At 43.3% G+C, this 17,014-nt stretch overlaps 1 non-coding gene across 2 annotated transcripts; it reads right to left on the minus strand.

The window, feature by feature from the left end:
* Positions 1–931: 931 nt before the first annotated feature.
* Positions 932–13,264, minus strand: LOC104686958. 2 transcript variants are annotated; one of them, XR_002044748.2, is made up of 3 exons: positions 13,039–13,264; positions 10,639–10,744; positions 932–1,710 (listed from the first exon to the last, which is right to left on the minus strand). It is a non-coding gene; the product is annotated as an uncharacterized LOC104686958 (transcript). The 2 variants fall into 2 exon arrangements; XR_002044747.2 differs by having other exon boundaries at positions 10,639–10,741; positions 13,039–13,263.
* Between the last annotated feature and the right edge of the window lie 3,750 nt (positions 13,265–17,014).

The following is a 17,014-nucleotide window of genomic DNA, read 5'->3' on the forward strand; positions in this document are numbered from 1 at the left end:
ATTATACCTTCATTAGATCATCTTGACCATGGATTATACGAAGGACTGGAGTAGTTTGCACAATCCCTTTACGTTTCAACAGCAGCACAGCAAGTCCACAAGGCACCTTATTTTTATAAGGTTTAGTGCATCTTAGCCAATGAACAGATATTTCAACAATAGCTGCAGATCCTTAGTACTACTTGTGCCAAAGTGTACCACAGGCCTCAAAAAAGAGAGAGAAGCTGGAATATTCAGCATTAAAAACAGTGCCCCTTGGGGGTTAAAGGAATAACTCCATGTAATGATAGCAGTAAAAATCTCTTACCTGTGTGGATGAGCCAACAGAGCAGATAAAGTGATGATAGTAGGCCTGGTCGGTTTGTGGTATTAGTGCCTCTCCACCCCATACTAAATGCTTACATACAGAGTGAGTCCCAGGAGCAATATTGTATTTTACAAAATTAATTCATTACAGGGAAAAACAAAAAAAGGTCTTTATGATAGCAGAAGTGATTCTGAGAGCAAACATCACAACCATTTTCTTTATTAAAGAGAGAAAAATCATTGAGAAAACTTCATTGGATTTCTAAAGATTGTATTAACTATGGAATTTCTACTGGGCTGTGGTTATAAATCTCTGTATTAGTTTGAAAACAAACCAGTGGGAGGCACCAAGTCAGAATAACAATTTAATAGGGAAATCAACAAAATAAAGGCAGAAAACACTGGGTTAAACTGACAGAGTCAGGATACAACCTGACACCCTGTTAGTCAGGGTGGCGGTAGCAGTCCAATAAAATGGTGGCTGCAGTCCTCCTGAAGTGATGGATGTGGTTCTGTCGAAACAGTGATCCTGTAGAGGGGTCTGCTCTTCCTCGGAAGGTCCAGTGGTGGCTATGTAGCTCCTGTCCTCTGGGGACGGTTGTCTCTGGTGTTCGGAATCTCAGATTATATCCAGGATGGAATGCTTGGTTCCTCCTTCTGGACGGAGCATCTCACAATGGGATGATGAGTCATGAGGCCAGGCATTGATGGGCTCATTAAGAGAAGATAGTCTGGAGGGAGTTATCTCTGAGTCATGCGGCAGGGCATTGATGGGCCAATTAACAGAAGATAGTCTGAAAGGAAGGAGGCAAGGAAACACTGCCCCACCTGGTTTCAACAGCTCATGAGGATGGTAATAGAATACACTGCAGCCCAGGACAATCTCAAAGGAAATTGTGGCTGCCCTGTGAATTAATAGTTCATTCCCTTTAATTTTTAATAACTCACTTTTATATGCCTCTGGCAGGATATCCTCCTCTTTCTTATGGCTGGGGCATTTGGAAGAGATAACACAGGCCAGATTAATAGCCCGGCAAGGGCTAAAGAAGAGGCACCCTGTGTTTTAATTCTGGTGCTGACAAGTGTTTCCTCTGCAGCCCTCATCAGGAGCAGATATTGCTATAGTTGTAAATCTGATCGCATATTCTTCATTAAAGGATATGAACTGGGACAATAGGCATGGAACAAAAAACAACTGGTAATTCAAACACTGGGAAAGGTCACATTTTGAATACCCATTCTCACTCCAGCAGATCTTGCAATGAAAACGTGGTCCTAGATTTTTCTCTAAACTACATATACCTCTCTCGCAGAGGTTTTTCTAGGCTGAAGCACGGATAGCATGATTCCATGGGTAGTCCAGATGCTGAAGACCAAGGAATAAAAGGCTGAACTGCTATTCACCTTTTAGACAGAATGAAAGGGAAACAGTTAATTATCAGTTTTGGCCTTTCCAATGACACATTTATAGCCAGCCCCCTGTATTCAGCACAAGCATACTCTTGTATGTTCTCTGTTCCATGTATGTATGGCTCTGTTCCATGTGCCCATTCAGGAAGACTCTCCTAATCAGAAGTCAAGCCAAATGGAAAAAATAATTACCAAACTTCAGCAGACCTCTGGCATAGTATCAAAGTCCCAGAGCCAGAGGCATGAAATGTGAAACACCAAGTAAATTGTAGTTTTTACATACTGTCCCAAAGTGGTTTAATAATGGAAAATTTTGAACATCACCATTGATGAAGAGGAAAACAATTTTATTTTACGTAGAGTCCCATACAACTGTCATGGAGACACAGAACCATCCTCAACCTATTGTTGCTACACATATTTACTCCAGGATGCCTGAGTATGTCTAGTTTTAATTATTTGGAATCTTCAGTGAATGCCATGCTTCCTGAATTTCTTTTATTCACTATGAACTCCAGAGGCTACCTCACTATATTCCTAACTCTTAAAATGTTAATCGTATCCTTAGGTGCACTACTCCTTCATACCCACTCTCAATATTCCCATATCAAATGAATCAGCTTAAGGAACATTCTTCACTTCAGGAACAGCAGTCAGATGCTTTTCTCAAAGGTACTATTGGATATAAAGTACTCCACGTCAAATGCCACACACTACACACACGTTTGTCCTTAGTTTTGCAGGCCAAGATACACACATGATTTTTATGCTAAATGTGTTCTCTGCCTCTTTTCTTCCCATTCCCTCTGTCTGCCTTCCATCCTGGCTGCATTATACATCCTCTAGACTTAAAAAAAACAGCCCAAAACCCACCCAAAAAGCTCACCTCCTCCAACATACATTAGGTTCATGCAGATAACACCTGCTAATTCAGACGTAACTAAACAGACTGTTGCATCCTCAGTGTCACTGGTAAGATTTTTCCCTCTACCCTCTCACAAACCACCATCTCACTACATGTAATGAGATTACAGTTCTCTCAAGTATTTATTAACTTTTTCCTCAAGTTACTTTTGAAGTTCTTGCAATCAGGTGTTTTGTTTCCTTTTGTGCTGTTTTTCTAAATCAAAGCTGCCTTAGAGTAAGACATTTCTGAAGACAAAGTTTATGAAGAAACTTTGCAATGTAATGTAGTAGGCTAGCTTTCTTCTTCTGTTAAGCCAATATTCCAGTTTACTCCCCTTAAAGACTTACCCAGGGAAATACTGACCAATCACATGGGCTGAATATTTTATCAACAGATGTTCTTAAATCTGGTGGGCCAAATCCATGTGTAGGTCCTCTCATTGCCACTGAACATTCAGCTGGCCCAGCAATGTTTGAAAGAACAGGTGGACTATTTGTCTTCTTTGCTCCATTATTTATCTAAAATCTGGAATTATTTCACACCAACTCAGAGCTGCTGGCCATGAAGTATTGTGGAAGAGCAAAAGCAGCACTCAGAACTAACCGTGACAGCATGCTGATGCTGAATCAATTTTTGCCTTTTTCTTTCATATATTCTCTGTATTCTTTACACATATATTTGTAGCTCTATTACTGTATTCCTAGCCTAGCTCCAGTATTTTACCTTACCCTACCCGATAGGCAGAAAGACAAAACACATTCCAAAAGATTTCAGGCTGGGGGTCTGTGGCTCCTATCCTATCTTGGCTCTTCCTGGCAACCAAGGCTGAGACCAGCTCTTCAAGACGTATTTTTATAAACAAAGTTTAGTTCCTATCTAGAGAAGGGAGGATTTGAAAAAGGGATGAACTGAGGGAATCACCTCACCAATTATATATAATCGGTGATTTTTGTCTGATATGCTAATTTGCAAAACCTATAAAAACTGTATATGTGTTATGCTGTGTGTGCATCTTCAGCATTTTCCACCTGGCAAATTGCGCACCTAAGGCTCCTTACAAAGGTAACCCCTTTTTATCCCCCTGTGTCTGGCTTGCGATTTTAGGAACAGCGAGAAGGCATCTGACATCCTACTACTGACGTCCCTGCCCAAAGAGCTAGCTGTGGCTCGAAAGCTACCTGTGTGCCAAGACAAACACAAGGCACAATGTGGTGGAAAAAACTTAGCTGTAAATTAGCTCACAGAAAATCCACCAGGATAAGCATGAGGGTCGGACAATCTGAAGCCTCTTGAAAGTAAATACAAAAAGCACTGCCAGAAACACTCAAAATTGGGTCCCGCAGAAGAAACTCCTTCTGTCCTGACAACCATCTCTGAGGAGCTCTCGGGTTTGCGGCTGCAAGTAATAACCAGATGCCTCCAACATCTCAGAGTGTCCTGGTTTGAGACGAATTCAGAAGAACATCTGAAATGAACGTCCTCTGATAGAAGGCAGGTTACAACCATCCCTCCCCCACCACGTTCGGAAAGAATTTTTCCTCAGAGGAAAGTGAAAGGAAAAAAACTATTTAGCAAACACAGTGCATGCAGGCATGGGAAAAGAATAATCCTAAATAATAAAACCTCTCGCTGTAGAGAGAACCTGGTAAGTCCTTTCTGTGGGTGTGGCTTTCTCCTCATCGGAGCTGGGTCAGCTTGGGCCCCTCTGGGCCTTGGTGGAAAGGCCTCCCAGTGAGATTCTGATGTTTTGGTGTTCTGAACAGTCCAGAAGAGAAAAAGAAGAAACCAAAGTTCCAGGAAAACTCCTTGCTTTAGCTAATGAACAAAAAGCTAGCTAGAAAGTGGGAGAATGCCACTCTCTTTCCTGCTGCAGAGCTGCAGAGCTGAACTGAGCAGCCAGGCAGGAGAAGCCAGCGAACTTATCTGTTTTGAACACAGCGCTGAAGGAATTCCACTGGCTCTCCCCCCTCCCCCTTAGCTAGCTTTAAAGGCACAGAGAGGCACAGGATTCATATCTGGGCATAGAGCAGGCGATAGAGGATACACATCATGGAATCACCCCAAGACACAGAGAAAGAAGGCAAAATGCTGGCTGGTTAGGTTGGGAGATACTGTTGTGGCAGACCTGGAGCATCTACCACAGAGGAAACATGCTGCAGTCACCTTAGTCCTTAGCCTGGTAGAAAAGTGCAGCAGCACAGGAAAACTACTAAAAGGTCAGTCAGAAGCGATTCAATAACTTAGAAACTAGCTTCTGAGAAGAAGGACAGCCTGAGTTTCTTGACTCTAAGGGCTGGGATGATGCTGAAGGCTGGGAAGGGTGTCTCCAAGCTTGTGCTTCTGGTAGGGAGTGGAAAGATGGGCAGGAGAAACAGCCGGAGCACTCAAGCATCCCTGTGCCTTTTCCTTCATCTCACAGACACAGCCTTGTTATGTTGCACAGGTCCAAACAAATCTGTAATTTTCCCAAGGAAAAAAATGTGTAGAAGACCTAACTACTAAGCACTAGCTATCAAACAAACAAACAGGAGGAAATGCTTATGTCTCAGGAAATGCTGACAGGGTGTAGCTATTGAAAACTCGTAGGAAGGGAAATACAGCTGCAACATTAACACTGTAACAGCTTGCTCTGAATGGGTATCATGAAGGGAGAGAGGAGGAGGAATGTATTATTTTGCATTAGAGATGCTCATGAGATAACAGGTGTCTCAATCACAGACCTTGAACGCCTACAGATTATACCTGTAGTCCAACCAGAGATGGAGTTACTGGAACATCTCATACAGGCCCTGAAACCCCAATAACTAGAGTGAGTTGATAAATCTGCATCTGTTCTTCATGCATAGAAATTAAAACACACTAATCACAGATGCACACAGCCTGGAAGATGTTTGCTGAAAATATCTTCTAACTTAAAAAAAATCCCTGGTGTCCTAAAAAGATAATGATTTCTTAAAAGAGAAAATTCTAAAACCCTGCATGTAATATCTCAATGTTGAAACTTGTTTTAATGAGTGAAAAGAGTTAATTAAACACTTAAAAGGTACAACCTAAGTGTTAATGATCGCAATCTAGTCACACTAACTTTGTTTCAAAATCAGTATATACATTATTGCCTGGTGTTTATAGTCTGTACAACTGCTGGCATATGGACCTAAAAAAAAGAAGAGTGAGAGGCATGAAACAAAACAGAGAATTGTTTAAAAGGAACCCATTGCATGCCAAAAGGATTTTCTAAAACTGTAAGAAAGAGTTACACTTGTGAAAAAACAAACCCAAAACCATCTTAAAGAAGATAAAGAGCAGAAACATTAGAAAGACATGCAGATTTATTAAGAATAGAGAGAGCATAGAAACTAGTGATAAGCAAATGAGGAAGCATAAGCAACCTCTAAAGAAGCAGAGACAAGAGAACACTGAGCACTATATAGTGTTTCACACAGTAAAAAGGCACCCCTGGGAAGCAACCACACAGCTCATGTCCATTGTTTGGTGCAGAAAGTAGGATCAAAAATTATGATGCTGAAAGACATAAAAGATATTAAAGAACATTACACAGAATTATCAGGACACAGAGTGTCTTGGATTAAATTTGCTTCTTTTAAAGATTTCAATACACAGTTGTCAACAGAAAAACACAAGCAGAAAGGTCACTAGTGACCATTTCCAAATTCTAATGTAATTTTATCCGATTGTTATTTGGGAGTGAGCAACATGAAACTTCTTGCACATAATTAAAGAAAGACCAATATAGTGCCCAGTAGTGAAATGGGAAGATTATTCTTATGGAGCATAGCTAAAGCCATAAAAAAATCTTTTACAATGCAACTAAATCCAAGGTAGTAGCCTAAGCAAAGAACAGTTTGCAGGCTTAAAGCAGCAGACATGCTTTGAAGGCTTTTACTTACAGATTTAGAGATGGAACAAACTGCTGAGTTCATTTGTCTTCTGTGATCATCACAGATAGCTGCTTCAAAATAGGTACTCAAAGAGAGGTACAGGAAAAAATTGTCCTACCAAGGCTTCTGTCAAACCCTGTGCTCAGCCCTGCCAGCCACACTTAAAGAAGGAAGTGAATATATGAGATGAAGTTCAAAAGAAGGCCGAAGAATTGATCCCTGAGCTGGGCAAAATAAAACAAAGCAAATGTTACATGTGAGGCTGACAGAGTTCACCATATCAGCTCAGAGATATGGTTGGGAGCTGTCATGATGACCATTTAAGGCCACGTTCCAAACTTGCAGACAAGAGTTGACAGTAGGAATTTCAACCTTCACTTCCCAGCAAAATTTCCCAGTGATGTTAGTAAATGAACTATAGAACAGTTTACCAGGACAGATGGTCAACTCATTAATGTCTGAAGTTTTTAAAATGAGAGTACATGTTTAAAGAAGACATGCCCTGATCTGCTTTCAGGAAAAAAACCGTATCTGTGACTTAATCATGCAAAATGTCAGGTCAAAGAAGTATAACAACTGCTGACTGATCTTCATGTCTATGAATTGGACTATTTAACCATAAAAAATTAGACAGATCAAATGCCTCCTTCAAGACGTGTTGTGGCAAACAGCTCTTGCAAGAGCCTCCTTCAGTATTCAAACCCACCCAGATATACACAAACCCTTCCAAATGTGTCAGAGCCGCTCACACTCAGGTCTAATTCAATACCTGTTTACATCTGTTAAACAAACATACCAAAGACAAGGTGTCAACCTGGTGCTGAATGCATGGTTTGAACATTTCAGCAGTCACTCTAAAGAACCCCCTGGTCAAGGCTTCACAAAGCACAGTTCCAACATTAGGCTAGACAAATGCCAGCTATGTTCATGTGGAAGTGAGAGATTAAATCCACTTGCTCTACGGGAAGCCTCCTTCTTATAATGGGATGTCCTATGCTCTTGTGTTCATCATGCCTAAGCACATGTAATCTGGAACAACGTATTCAAAATGAGCACCTCCTTTGATGCTTGTAAATGGAAAACCAATTTTGTAATGAAAAAATACAAAAAAAAAAATCAAAGGAAACATTCACTGGGTAAGCAGGAAAAAAATTCACTTGTCATTCTTCAACAGTAATCGATCTTAAATACATGCTCTGTCATTGTCTTGGGGTGACTTTATGATGTGTGTCCCCTATCTCTGCTCTATGCCCAGAAATTAATTTTGTGCCTTTCTGTGCCTTTAAACTGAGCCTGAGAGAGGGGAGAGGATAAAAAACCTAGCAAAACTTTCAAAGCAGTTTACAGTTTGTTTTCAAGGACACAGATACACAGACTCCTCTCTGCATCCTGCAATAGAGAGCAGAGGAAGCACACTGCTTGCTTTCCAACCAGCTTTTGGCCTTTTTCCTCCGGACAGAGACAGAGAGTTGAACTTTTGTTTTCCTGGGACTTAGTTTTTTTTCCCTTTTTCTCCGCTGAACTGTTTCAACATCAGAATACATTGGGAGGACTTTCCACTGAGGCCTTGGCCCTGGAGGTGGGCTCACCACCCCATCCCAGCTCCAAGGAGGGGGAGAGAGAGATCTACGGAAAGACTCTGAAATTTTTCCCAGGTTTTCTCTCCACAGTGAGAGGTTTTATTAATTAGCATTATTATCATTTTCCTGTGTGTTTGTTAAATAAATAGTTTTTATCTCTTTCACTTTCCATCGAGGAAAAATTCTTTTTTTTCCCCCAAACCTGGTGGCGGAGGGCTGGTTTTAACTTTCCTTCTATCAGGGGATATTTTCCTCCAAATTTGTCCAAACTGGCACAGTCATTTCCAGATGAATGAAGGATTCTGGTGTTCTACCATGATTTTATTTACTTTAGCCCAGGAAGCATTTGATCTGCTTTAAAAACTGTGGATCAGTTCTGTATTAAAATACCATCACTCTGCCTACTCCTTCAAAGTGTGATAAAATATACTGATGGGAACACTGGAATATTCCTCAGGTACCACAGCTGAAACAAAAACTGCATCAGAGGAGTCCTTCTAGAAAAAAGCAACTACTACCTTCCCATTCACTCTTCCCCAAGTACCAGGCAGTCCATATACCATGTCATTTTTATCTTCTCTGGTTTTAGTCAAGAATATAAACCAAAAATACGTCACATCTTTAGCATACACAGACTGCATGCTAAAGGTTAAAGAAATTACTACTGGAATTATGAAAGAGAAAATAAGATGCTCTATCACGAAGAACCGCATTTTATGTTTCATTTAGGTTTGCCCTTGCACATGAATGTAAGATTTGTGAGTTGTGACTTAAGTAAAGGTCAGACTCAGGTCCATTAGCAGGCAAGCTTCTCTTCTCCCTCACTAATGCAAAGACAAACAGCTGCACCGGAACCTATGTTTTTAATCAACTGTTTACTCCTGTATTTTTCTCTACATAAAAAATATTTGTAACCATTTCATCTGCTGTGTTTTTTTAAAGCACTCTGAAACATTTTATTCATACAGCAGTGTTAAAGGGTCAGATTACACTCACCCAGAATCTGTTTAATAAATTCCCCCAACAGCCAAAACACTATTTAACAAAAACAAACAAGCCAATTGTCTTGGGGTGATTTTATGGTAATACTGTATTTCCCTACCATCTGCTTTATGCCCAGAAATGGGTCCCACAGCTTTAAGCTGGGTCCGAGGAAAACAGGAAGGGGGGACAAGGCGGGCAAATTCTTCAGTGTGGCTTGTGTTCAAGGACTCACACTCCCCCATATTGCTTGGCTCTGCTTGCAGCGGGAGAGAGTTTTTTTTCCAGCCAGCTTGTGAGGTGAGGCAAGAGGTTTTTTCCCAGGACTGCATATGGCATACCAAAATCCTCTGGTAACTTCTTCTTCTGGAACTGTTCAGCCTAGCTGTGATCCGAGAACCAGTTCATCGGACCCCGTGGACCAGCAGGGAGGCTGTGGGGATGTCGCATCCCGGCCTCAGACCTTGGGAGGGGCCAAACCAGCTACAAAGGGAACTCTAAATCCACCAGCTTTCTCCGCAACAAGGGGGTTTAATATCTAACATTATTCATTTTTTCCTATGCCTTGCGGGCATTTTGTTTGTTAAATAAATAGTTTTTTTCACTTTCATCCAAGAAATTCCTTTCACATTGGTGGGGGAGGGAGTGCCGAAAACCTGTCTTTGGGGGAGATGTTCATTCCAGAGCATTTTCCTCCTACATTTGTCTCAAACCGAGGCATCAATAAAAGTGAAAATGAAAAAAATAAACACTCAAAGCAATATGAATTTCAAATCTAAGTAATTTGAATCACTACTCAATCACTATTGACTCCGTGTGAGAAAGCATTTCAACAAAACCCACAAGATTTCTATTCACAGATGTTTTCAGCTCAAGAGCTTGAAACAAAGTTCTCACTATGTAGAGAAATGGCTGAGTGAACAGGGACATGTGTACGTGCACAATCCAAGCTATATTAGTGAACTGTCCTTGACTAGGGAAAAAAGAGAGGAGCAGTGCTGATGTGGCAAGCCAACAGGATGTTGGGGAGGGGGATGCTGACCATAGAAAGATAAAAACTTATGTTAGTTAGGTCGCATGCATATTAATCTGTAACCAATTGCTTGCTATTAAAGGCCATGTGAACAGTAGCTGTAACCCAATAGTATGGAGCTTGCTTATGCGTGCTTGGGGAATTAGGGTATAACTATGGGTCTGACAATAGAATAAATGGAGTTCCATCATATCTCTATGAGAAGTGTGGTTCATCCCGGCAGATCTCTGGCTATTTCACTATCTCTAAAACTCACCTCCAGAAATTATATTATTGTACACAAACTAAGGGTAGAACCCCCAGTTTTAGCAAGCTTTCTGGTATGCTTCAAAAGGACATGCAACATGAGACCTCAAAGGAATACTGAAGATTGTTACCAGCAAGGAAAAAAACAAACCAAACTAAAACAAGAAAACCCAAACCCTGTCTCAGTTTATTGCCAAAACATAGCTTGCCACAGCAAATTAACACTGAGCTCATGAACACAGCACATAATTTTTTTTAAAGTGCAAATATACTCACAAAAGGACATTCCCCATGTAGGCATAATATGAACAGCAGTAGGGAGTAGTCCCATCACAGCAGTAAGCTTTGCAGTCATTATCACACTGAGCCAAACAATATTCTGCTGAATAAAAATAACACTCATGAGGTCAAACATCAGCAACATCAAAATCTTGTACAGCACAGCTTTGAAGAAAATGCAGTCTAACCATTTCATATAATCACAGGATCTGTGACCTGACTGTAATCCTAATGGCAGCTAATTCCCACACTCCTGCATTTCAGATATAGGTGCTTGCCATATGGGTATTTTGTAGCTGGCCATATCAGTTCCTTTTTATACTTAATCCTTTAAAATGAAAAAGAGCATTTTGAAATGTCAAGACACCACAGACCAACTTTTTCCATTCCAGCAAGGAGTCCAGAAGGAAACCTGAGTCTGGGCTGCCCATCTTACTGATCTGGAGGGTGGCAGGAGAGGAGAAGGAAGCTGTCTGGGAACAGGCTACCACCCCCAGTCCCAGCCTGGGGTGCAAATCAGAGCTGCCTGGGGCTCCCTTGCCCCCTGCCATCTGGCAGCTTCTCCCCTGGCTGTGCTCCAGCATCAGGGCCATGGCCAGTGTGGCATGGCAGTGCCTGGCACAGGAGCCAGCAGTGCCCTCTCTGCCCCACTGAGTTCCCAGCCACAATGCCCTGCTGGACAAAGCAAACTGTGAAACAACAGTAAGAGAGCTCTTTATTAAGAAGCATGGAAGAGCATTTATCTTTTTATTCCTTTGAAAAGCTATTTTAATAGCATCAACCTCTTGTGCTGTCATGACATTTAGTGTTTTCAAAATCAGGTTCCCCCAAGAAGATAACACTGTACTGCCACTGCCCTGTAAAAACATTCTCAGGGATCACCTTCCCCACTGTCAAGGCTGCAGCTGCAGCCCAGATGAATTCAAACAGACTCCATGTTCCATACACCATCATCCTTGGTGACGTATTTGGTCACATACTGCAGTGGCAGAGACTTGAAGATTGCAAACCATGCTTCTGCATTCCCAATGCACTGTAGCTTCCGCTTTCCAGGCTGCAACTCACCTGGGAGGTTCTCACTCTCCCATTGCCATTATTGCCTTTCATCTGTACTGACCCTTTTGGTTGGTGTGCAAGGATCCAGGCAACCCCACCTCATCTCAGCTTCTGCCATGCTGCCATTCCTGCCCCAAGTGGGTGAAAGTTCCCACCTTGCACTGAAACTCCTTTGCTCACTGACTCATGCTTCTGACTCATCTCACAGCCTGATTGGTTCACAGGATTTTAGCAGGTCAGCTCTCTGAACCTGCTCACACTTGGTTTCTGCTTGAAAATAAGCACCAAGCGAGGGCCAGAGAGGGCTGTGCAATGCAGCACGTGGGTCAGCCTGGGAAACTGCACCCTAACGCTGTGAGATGACCCCTGGATTAAAGAAACACATGAAAAAACTGAAAAACCAAACCATCATTCTGCCAACCAGCCCCACCAACAAGTGAATCAGGGTAGTCAGCAAGACACCCATCTCCACAAGGAGAGCAGCAGCTCATGGGCAGTACAGGCACTGCTATAGGGAACAGCAGTGCGGGACAACCCCCGCATAGGACACCCCATACCAAGGCTTTGGCAAGGGGCTGCCCTCCCCGGACACCCCATGACAAGGCTTTGGCACACCCCCGTGCCAGCAGCTACAGGCTTTTGCAATGTCACCTCTTTTTTGGTATTCGTGGCTCCAGCTGTGCCAGGCCAGTACATCGTCTGGCTCTGTCCTGGTGGGAGAGTGCCAAGGTGCCTTCACCCTGCACATCACAGGTTTATCCCACACAGGTGGGTTCACAGAATCATAGAATGGGTCAGGTGGGAAGGGACCATAGTGGGTCATCTGGTCCAACCTCACTGCTCAAGCTGAGTCATCCTAGAGCACATGTGGTACGGGATTGCATCCAGAGGGTTCCTGAGTATCTCTATTGAGGGAGACTTCACAACCACTCTGGGCTATCTGTTCCAGTGTGTGGACACCCTCACAGTAAAGTTCTTCCTCATAATCAGGTGTAACTCCTTGTGCATCAGTTTCTGCACGTTGCCCCCCGTTCCATTGGTCAATACCACCGAGCCTCTGCTCCATGCTCTTGGCACACCCCCTTCAGATATTTATACACGTTAATGAGGTCCTCTCTCAGTCCTGTCTTCTCAAAATTTACTCTCCCTGCAGCCAGAGAGGGGCTTCCGCACACCACACCCCTCCCGGGAGCGCTCTGCTGGAACACCCCGGGGAACCCTTTCTAACTCCGGATGCAATTCAATCGCCGACGAGGAAAAGCTCCCACATCTGTCCTAAACCGCCGGCCCCGTACACACCCGCTGTCGGCGGCTTTGCGCCCGTCCCCCGCCCCCGCTGACCTGCCAGAAGGAGGAGGAGGAAAGAGAGAAGCAGTACACCCCAGGCGGGATACCCCTCCGTCCGGCCGCACCGCCTCACTCGCTCCATCCTGGCTGCGCGCGCAGAGCCACCGTCCGCCTCATAGCGGGGGCGGGTCAGTATGGGGAGGGGGGCAGGCGGGATCTGGGCCGAGCCCCCTGCCCCCCGCGACCGTCCCCAAGCCGGGCCGGCAGCTCTCTTTTCCCCGCCTCCCGGTGCATTTACCCTGCTCGGCAGGCGCAGGGAGACCCGGAGTGGTGTGAAAGACAGAACCGGTGTTGTTTGCGCCGCCTTGGCCAGTGCAGTGTTCGAGGGGGTTCCTACCGTGGTTAAAGTCGAGATTGTCTGTAAAGTGGGATTGCAATTGTGATCGTTTGTAAACTGAGATCAGAGCCATGGTCTGTAAACGCAGGCGAGCGGCGGTGCGGGGGTGGCTGCCATGGAGCCATGGCGTGTTTCCAAACCTCAGACGGGTTTGTCCGTGCTGCCCAGCAAAAAGTATTTTCCGTGACCAGGCCAGAACAATGCTCTTAACTGTTCTTCAAGAGTGATTTTTTATAACTATTTAAATGCTGCCGTAACTCAGCCCGTGTGAGAATTTCCACAGATGGGGCCAAGAGGCCAAAATATTTGCCTTGTGGTCGCACAGAAGAGAAGGGTTAGCTCTGGCTTTACATGAAGAGCTGTAGGTCTAGGAATGTGCTTTGGAAGGCTGAAATATGCACACAAAAAAATGAGAAACATCCACAGGTGTTTCTGCTCATAAAAGGTCTCCTGCTGTTGGCAGCTCAGAGGGGAAGGCTGACACAGAAACATACAATGAATTTCTTTTTTCAGGATTTCACTATTCTACAATGACAACAACAAAACCCCAAACCACCACACCAAATCACTTGAAAGCCAGTGGTTTTATTTATCAACACACAGCTGACTGGTATTTTTTCAAATGTATGCCAGAACCTGCCTGTCAACAAAGAAAAACAACTTTACATGTTTTTAACTACCCTGCAGTGTGTATCTCTTAGTTTATACAACAGCCCAAATGAAACATACAAAAGGAAATTTCTGTTATATGTAGCTGCTGAGAGTAAAACTTTGCATCTACTTCCTGTGTCTTACTCCAGTCACAGGCCACAGATGTGTCTGAAAAAAGGCTTGCAAAAATAATACAGTTTTGCCAATAGATAGTATTGGTAGTAAAGGAACAAAAAATAGCAGATAAAGGAGACTATGATCTGTAGACAACTCCCAGAAATTCTGACATTTCCAGGCTTTTGATTTTAATCATGTTTGATCACCATGCCAGCCTGTCTCTAGACAAGCCTTTTGTTGGTATTTATGTTCTTCAGGTTTTGTTGTTGATTCCTTCCCTTGCAGTCCCCTCCCCTTCCCATATGTCTTGGCAAGTCACATTTCAGTATTTCCCAAAAATTTTGAGTAAAATTGCCCCAGAGTTGTTGGCCAGCATGCTTGAATTCCATGCTGATTTGCACTTAACAACTTTATGGATCTTCTGTAGTACTTTTTTTTTTTTCTGTCTGCAAGGGATAAGTTGATTGAACCTTTCTAAAACTCCTCAACCCTAATTGTTATTTCCCGAGTACTGCCCCTTGGACAAAGCACTGAAAGGTGCAGCTGACAAAGGGAAATACATCTTCATGTTAATGTTTAAAACAATCCACAAGAAGCTTTCAATCCAAGGTTTTACCTTCTTCCTCCTGTGGATTTTCCTTTGAAGAGAGAGGGGTGGAGGTGGGGAAATACAAAATTTATCCTCTGGCATTGGGTTATCAGCCTTTAACCAACTTGCACAGGTAAGCAGAGCCTGTTACAGGTTGTCCCAGGCTGCTCTTATCCCCTGCCCACGTAAAAACACCCAGAAGAGGAAGTCTAGTCGTGGGCCTGCCTGTCATTCCAGCTCTACTGTCTGCTCTGAAAATGAAGAAATCTGCTGGAAGAACATGTGCTTGTCTCCTACTCTTTCCAGCATCATGGAACACTTTTGTAGAAAGCTGAGAAGAAGGAGAACAATGTCAGGGCAGTGTCATCTGGTTCTGCTGGGCTGAGGTCCTTCTGGGACCAAAAACCATTTAGTTTTCTCAGAAGGATGTTTTGAAGGAAGACTAATTCATAGCAAAGAACATCAAGAGATTGGAGCTAAGGTTCTAGCCACAATGATACTCCTTATAAAACTCCATAACAGCACCACATCATGCCCAAATAATCTCTTATCAGAAATGGTTTGAAAGATGGTTTTCAAAAGCATGCAGGATTGGTAACATCCTGTTGAGTATAAAAGCTCTCAAGTGCTAATCTTCAGGCACAGTTCAAGAAGAAAATCCTGCTCCCAGTGCACTAGTATTTTGAAACTCACTATAATCAGGCATCTCTGTCTCCAGAAGCTTAGTTAGCAGTTTAGAAACAGTAATTATCATACACAGACCACTAGAGAAAACTTAATAGAGGAAAGGGCACATACTTAAGCATTTAAACCTCTTTACCTCTAAATTACCTCTAGAGAAATCACTTCAAAGCAATTAACAGGATATCTTATGCACATGCTAAAGACTGTCTCTTGTTGAACTCTAGCTGCTAATTGGCTCAACACGAGGAATGATAAGTCTTCTACATGTTTTCCAGTGTATATCAAGCCAATCAACTTTTGAGCTTCTCCAAAAGAGCCTTGAGTGCTCTTTGCAGCATCAGGGCAGCTGCTGAGATGGGCAAACCCCTGGTTCTAGAAAAACAGGCAGCCAGACGTTGTCTGTTCAATTCTGCTCCATGTTGTCCTGTAATGGAGGGGTAGTCTCATCTTCTGAGTATTTGCCACCTCTGAGCACCACCTATCTTCTGTCTCTCAGTCAGAAGCAGTGCCTATATGTGCTCTTGTACACAGCAAAAATATAAACATCACCCTTCTTTTTCTGTGGGTTCTTTGTATCAGTGTCCAGAGCTAGAGAGTACAACATATATATTGTAGTTCCAGTGGCACATTGTGGCAGTGCAGGTGGCTCCAGCCACTCTGTCTCCTGAAGAGAACTCAGGCAACCAGCTGTGGTGGTCAGCAACCCAAGTGTAGCCTGTAACTTACAGTCATGGTGAGAACCCATGATTCCCTTCTTCGTGCCTTTTGCATGTTTTCTCCCAACTGGTTAATGTTTTCCCCTCCCTGATTTATGTATGATATTATGTATATTCATTTCCCTTCTTTAATATGTATCAATTCTAGAAAGTTCTTTGTTCCTCGACGCCCCATTGGATGCTTCCCTAAGTCCCTCCTATGTGTTGTTCCCATTGGTTCCCTTGCTGTCAACCCCGCCTACTTGCCTCTATCCCATTGGCTGTGATTCCTTTCCCTGCCTATTCTGTACCCAGTCTAAGATCCCTGGACCCTCCTACCAATTGGCTTTTTCGTCCCTGTCATTTCACCAGAGTAAACCTGTATGGTACACATATGGAGAGTCCCCTCTCTTTCTTCTTTGCCTTCACCTGCGTGCCTGCTTAACAGTGACAGAAAGATACAGCCCCTTCTGGGTGAGGAGCTCTACCCCTTTTTCATTGCTTCATGGGCACTGAGTGCCACCTTCCAGAGGGGTTTCAGCATTGACCTCCAGGCATCCTTGTGTCAGCACGCAAGGGGTAAAACCCCCTTTCTGCCAGCTCCCAGTGGCTGTTATCCCCTCAGCACATATAACTTCATTGCATATCATTCAGTATCTTCTCTTTTCCTACACTATGACAGAAAAAACAGGATTAGCTGGCAGAGGGCGTACTCCAACTACTGCTGAAATTAATGAAAGGCTTCCCAGTGGCAATACTCTTAGCTGGACTGGGTTTTTAACTTCTGATTCCCTTCTGTCTCCCTTTACTTATTCTACCACTAGTCAAAAGTGACTCTATCTTTTCTCCTCTGTTAAACTGAAAATTTTTTGCACTTCTAATCAGTAACATTTCCAC

Source organism: Corvus cornix, chromosome 1, assembly GCF_000738735.6.
Source record: "Corvus cornix cornix isolate S_Up_H32 chromosome 1, ASM73873v5, whole genome shotgun sequence".
Taxonomy (NCBI): Eukaryota; Metazoa; Chordata; class Aves; order Passeriformes; family Corvidae; genus Corvus; species Corvus cornix.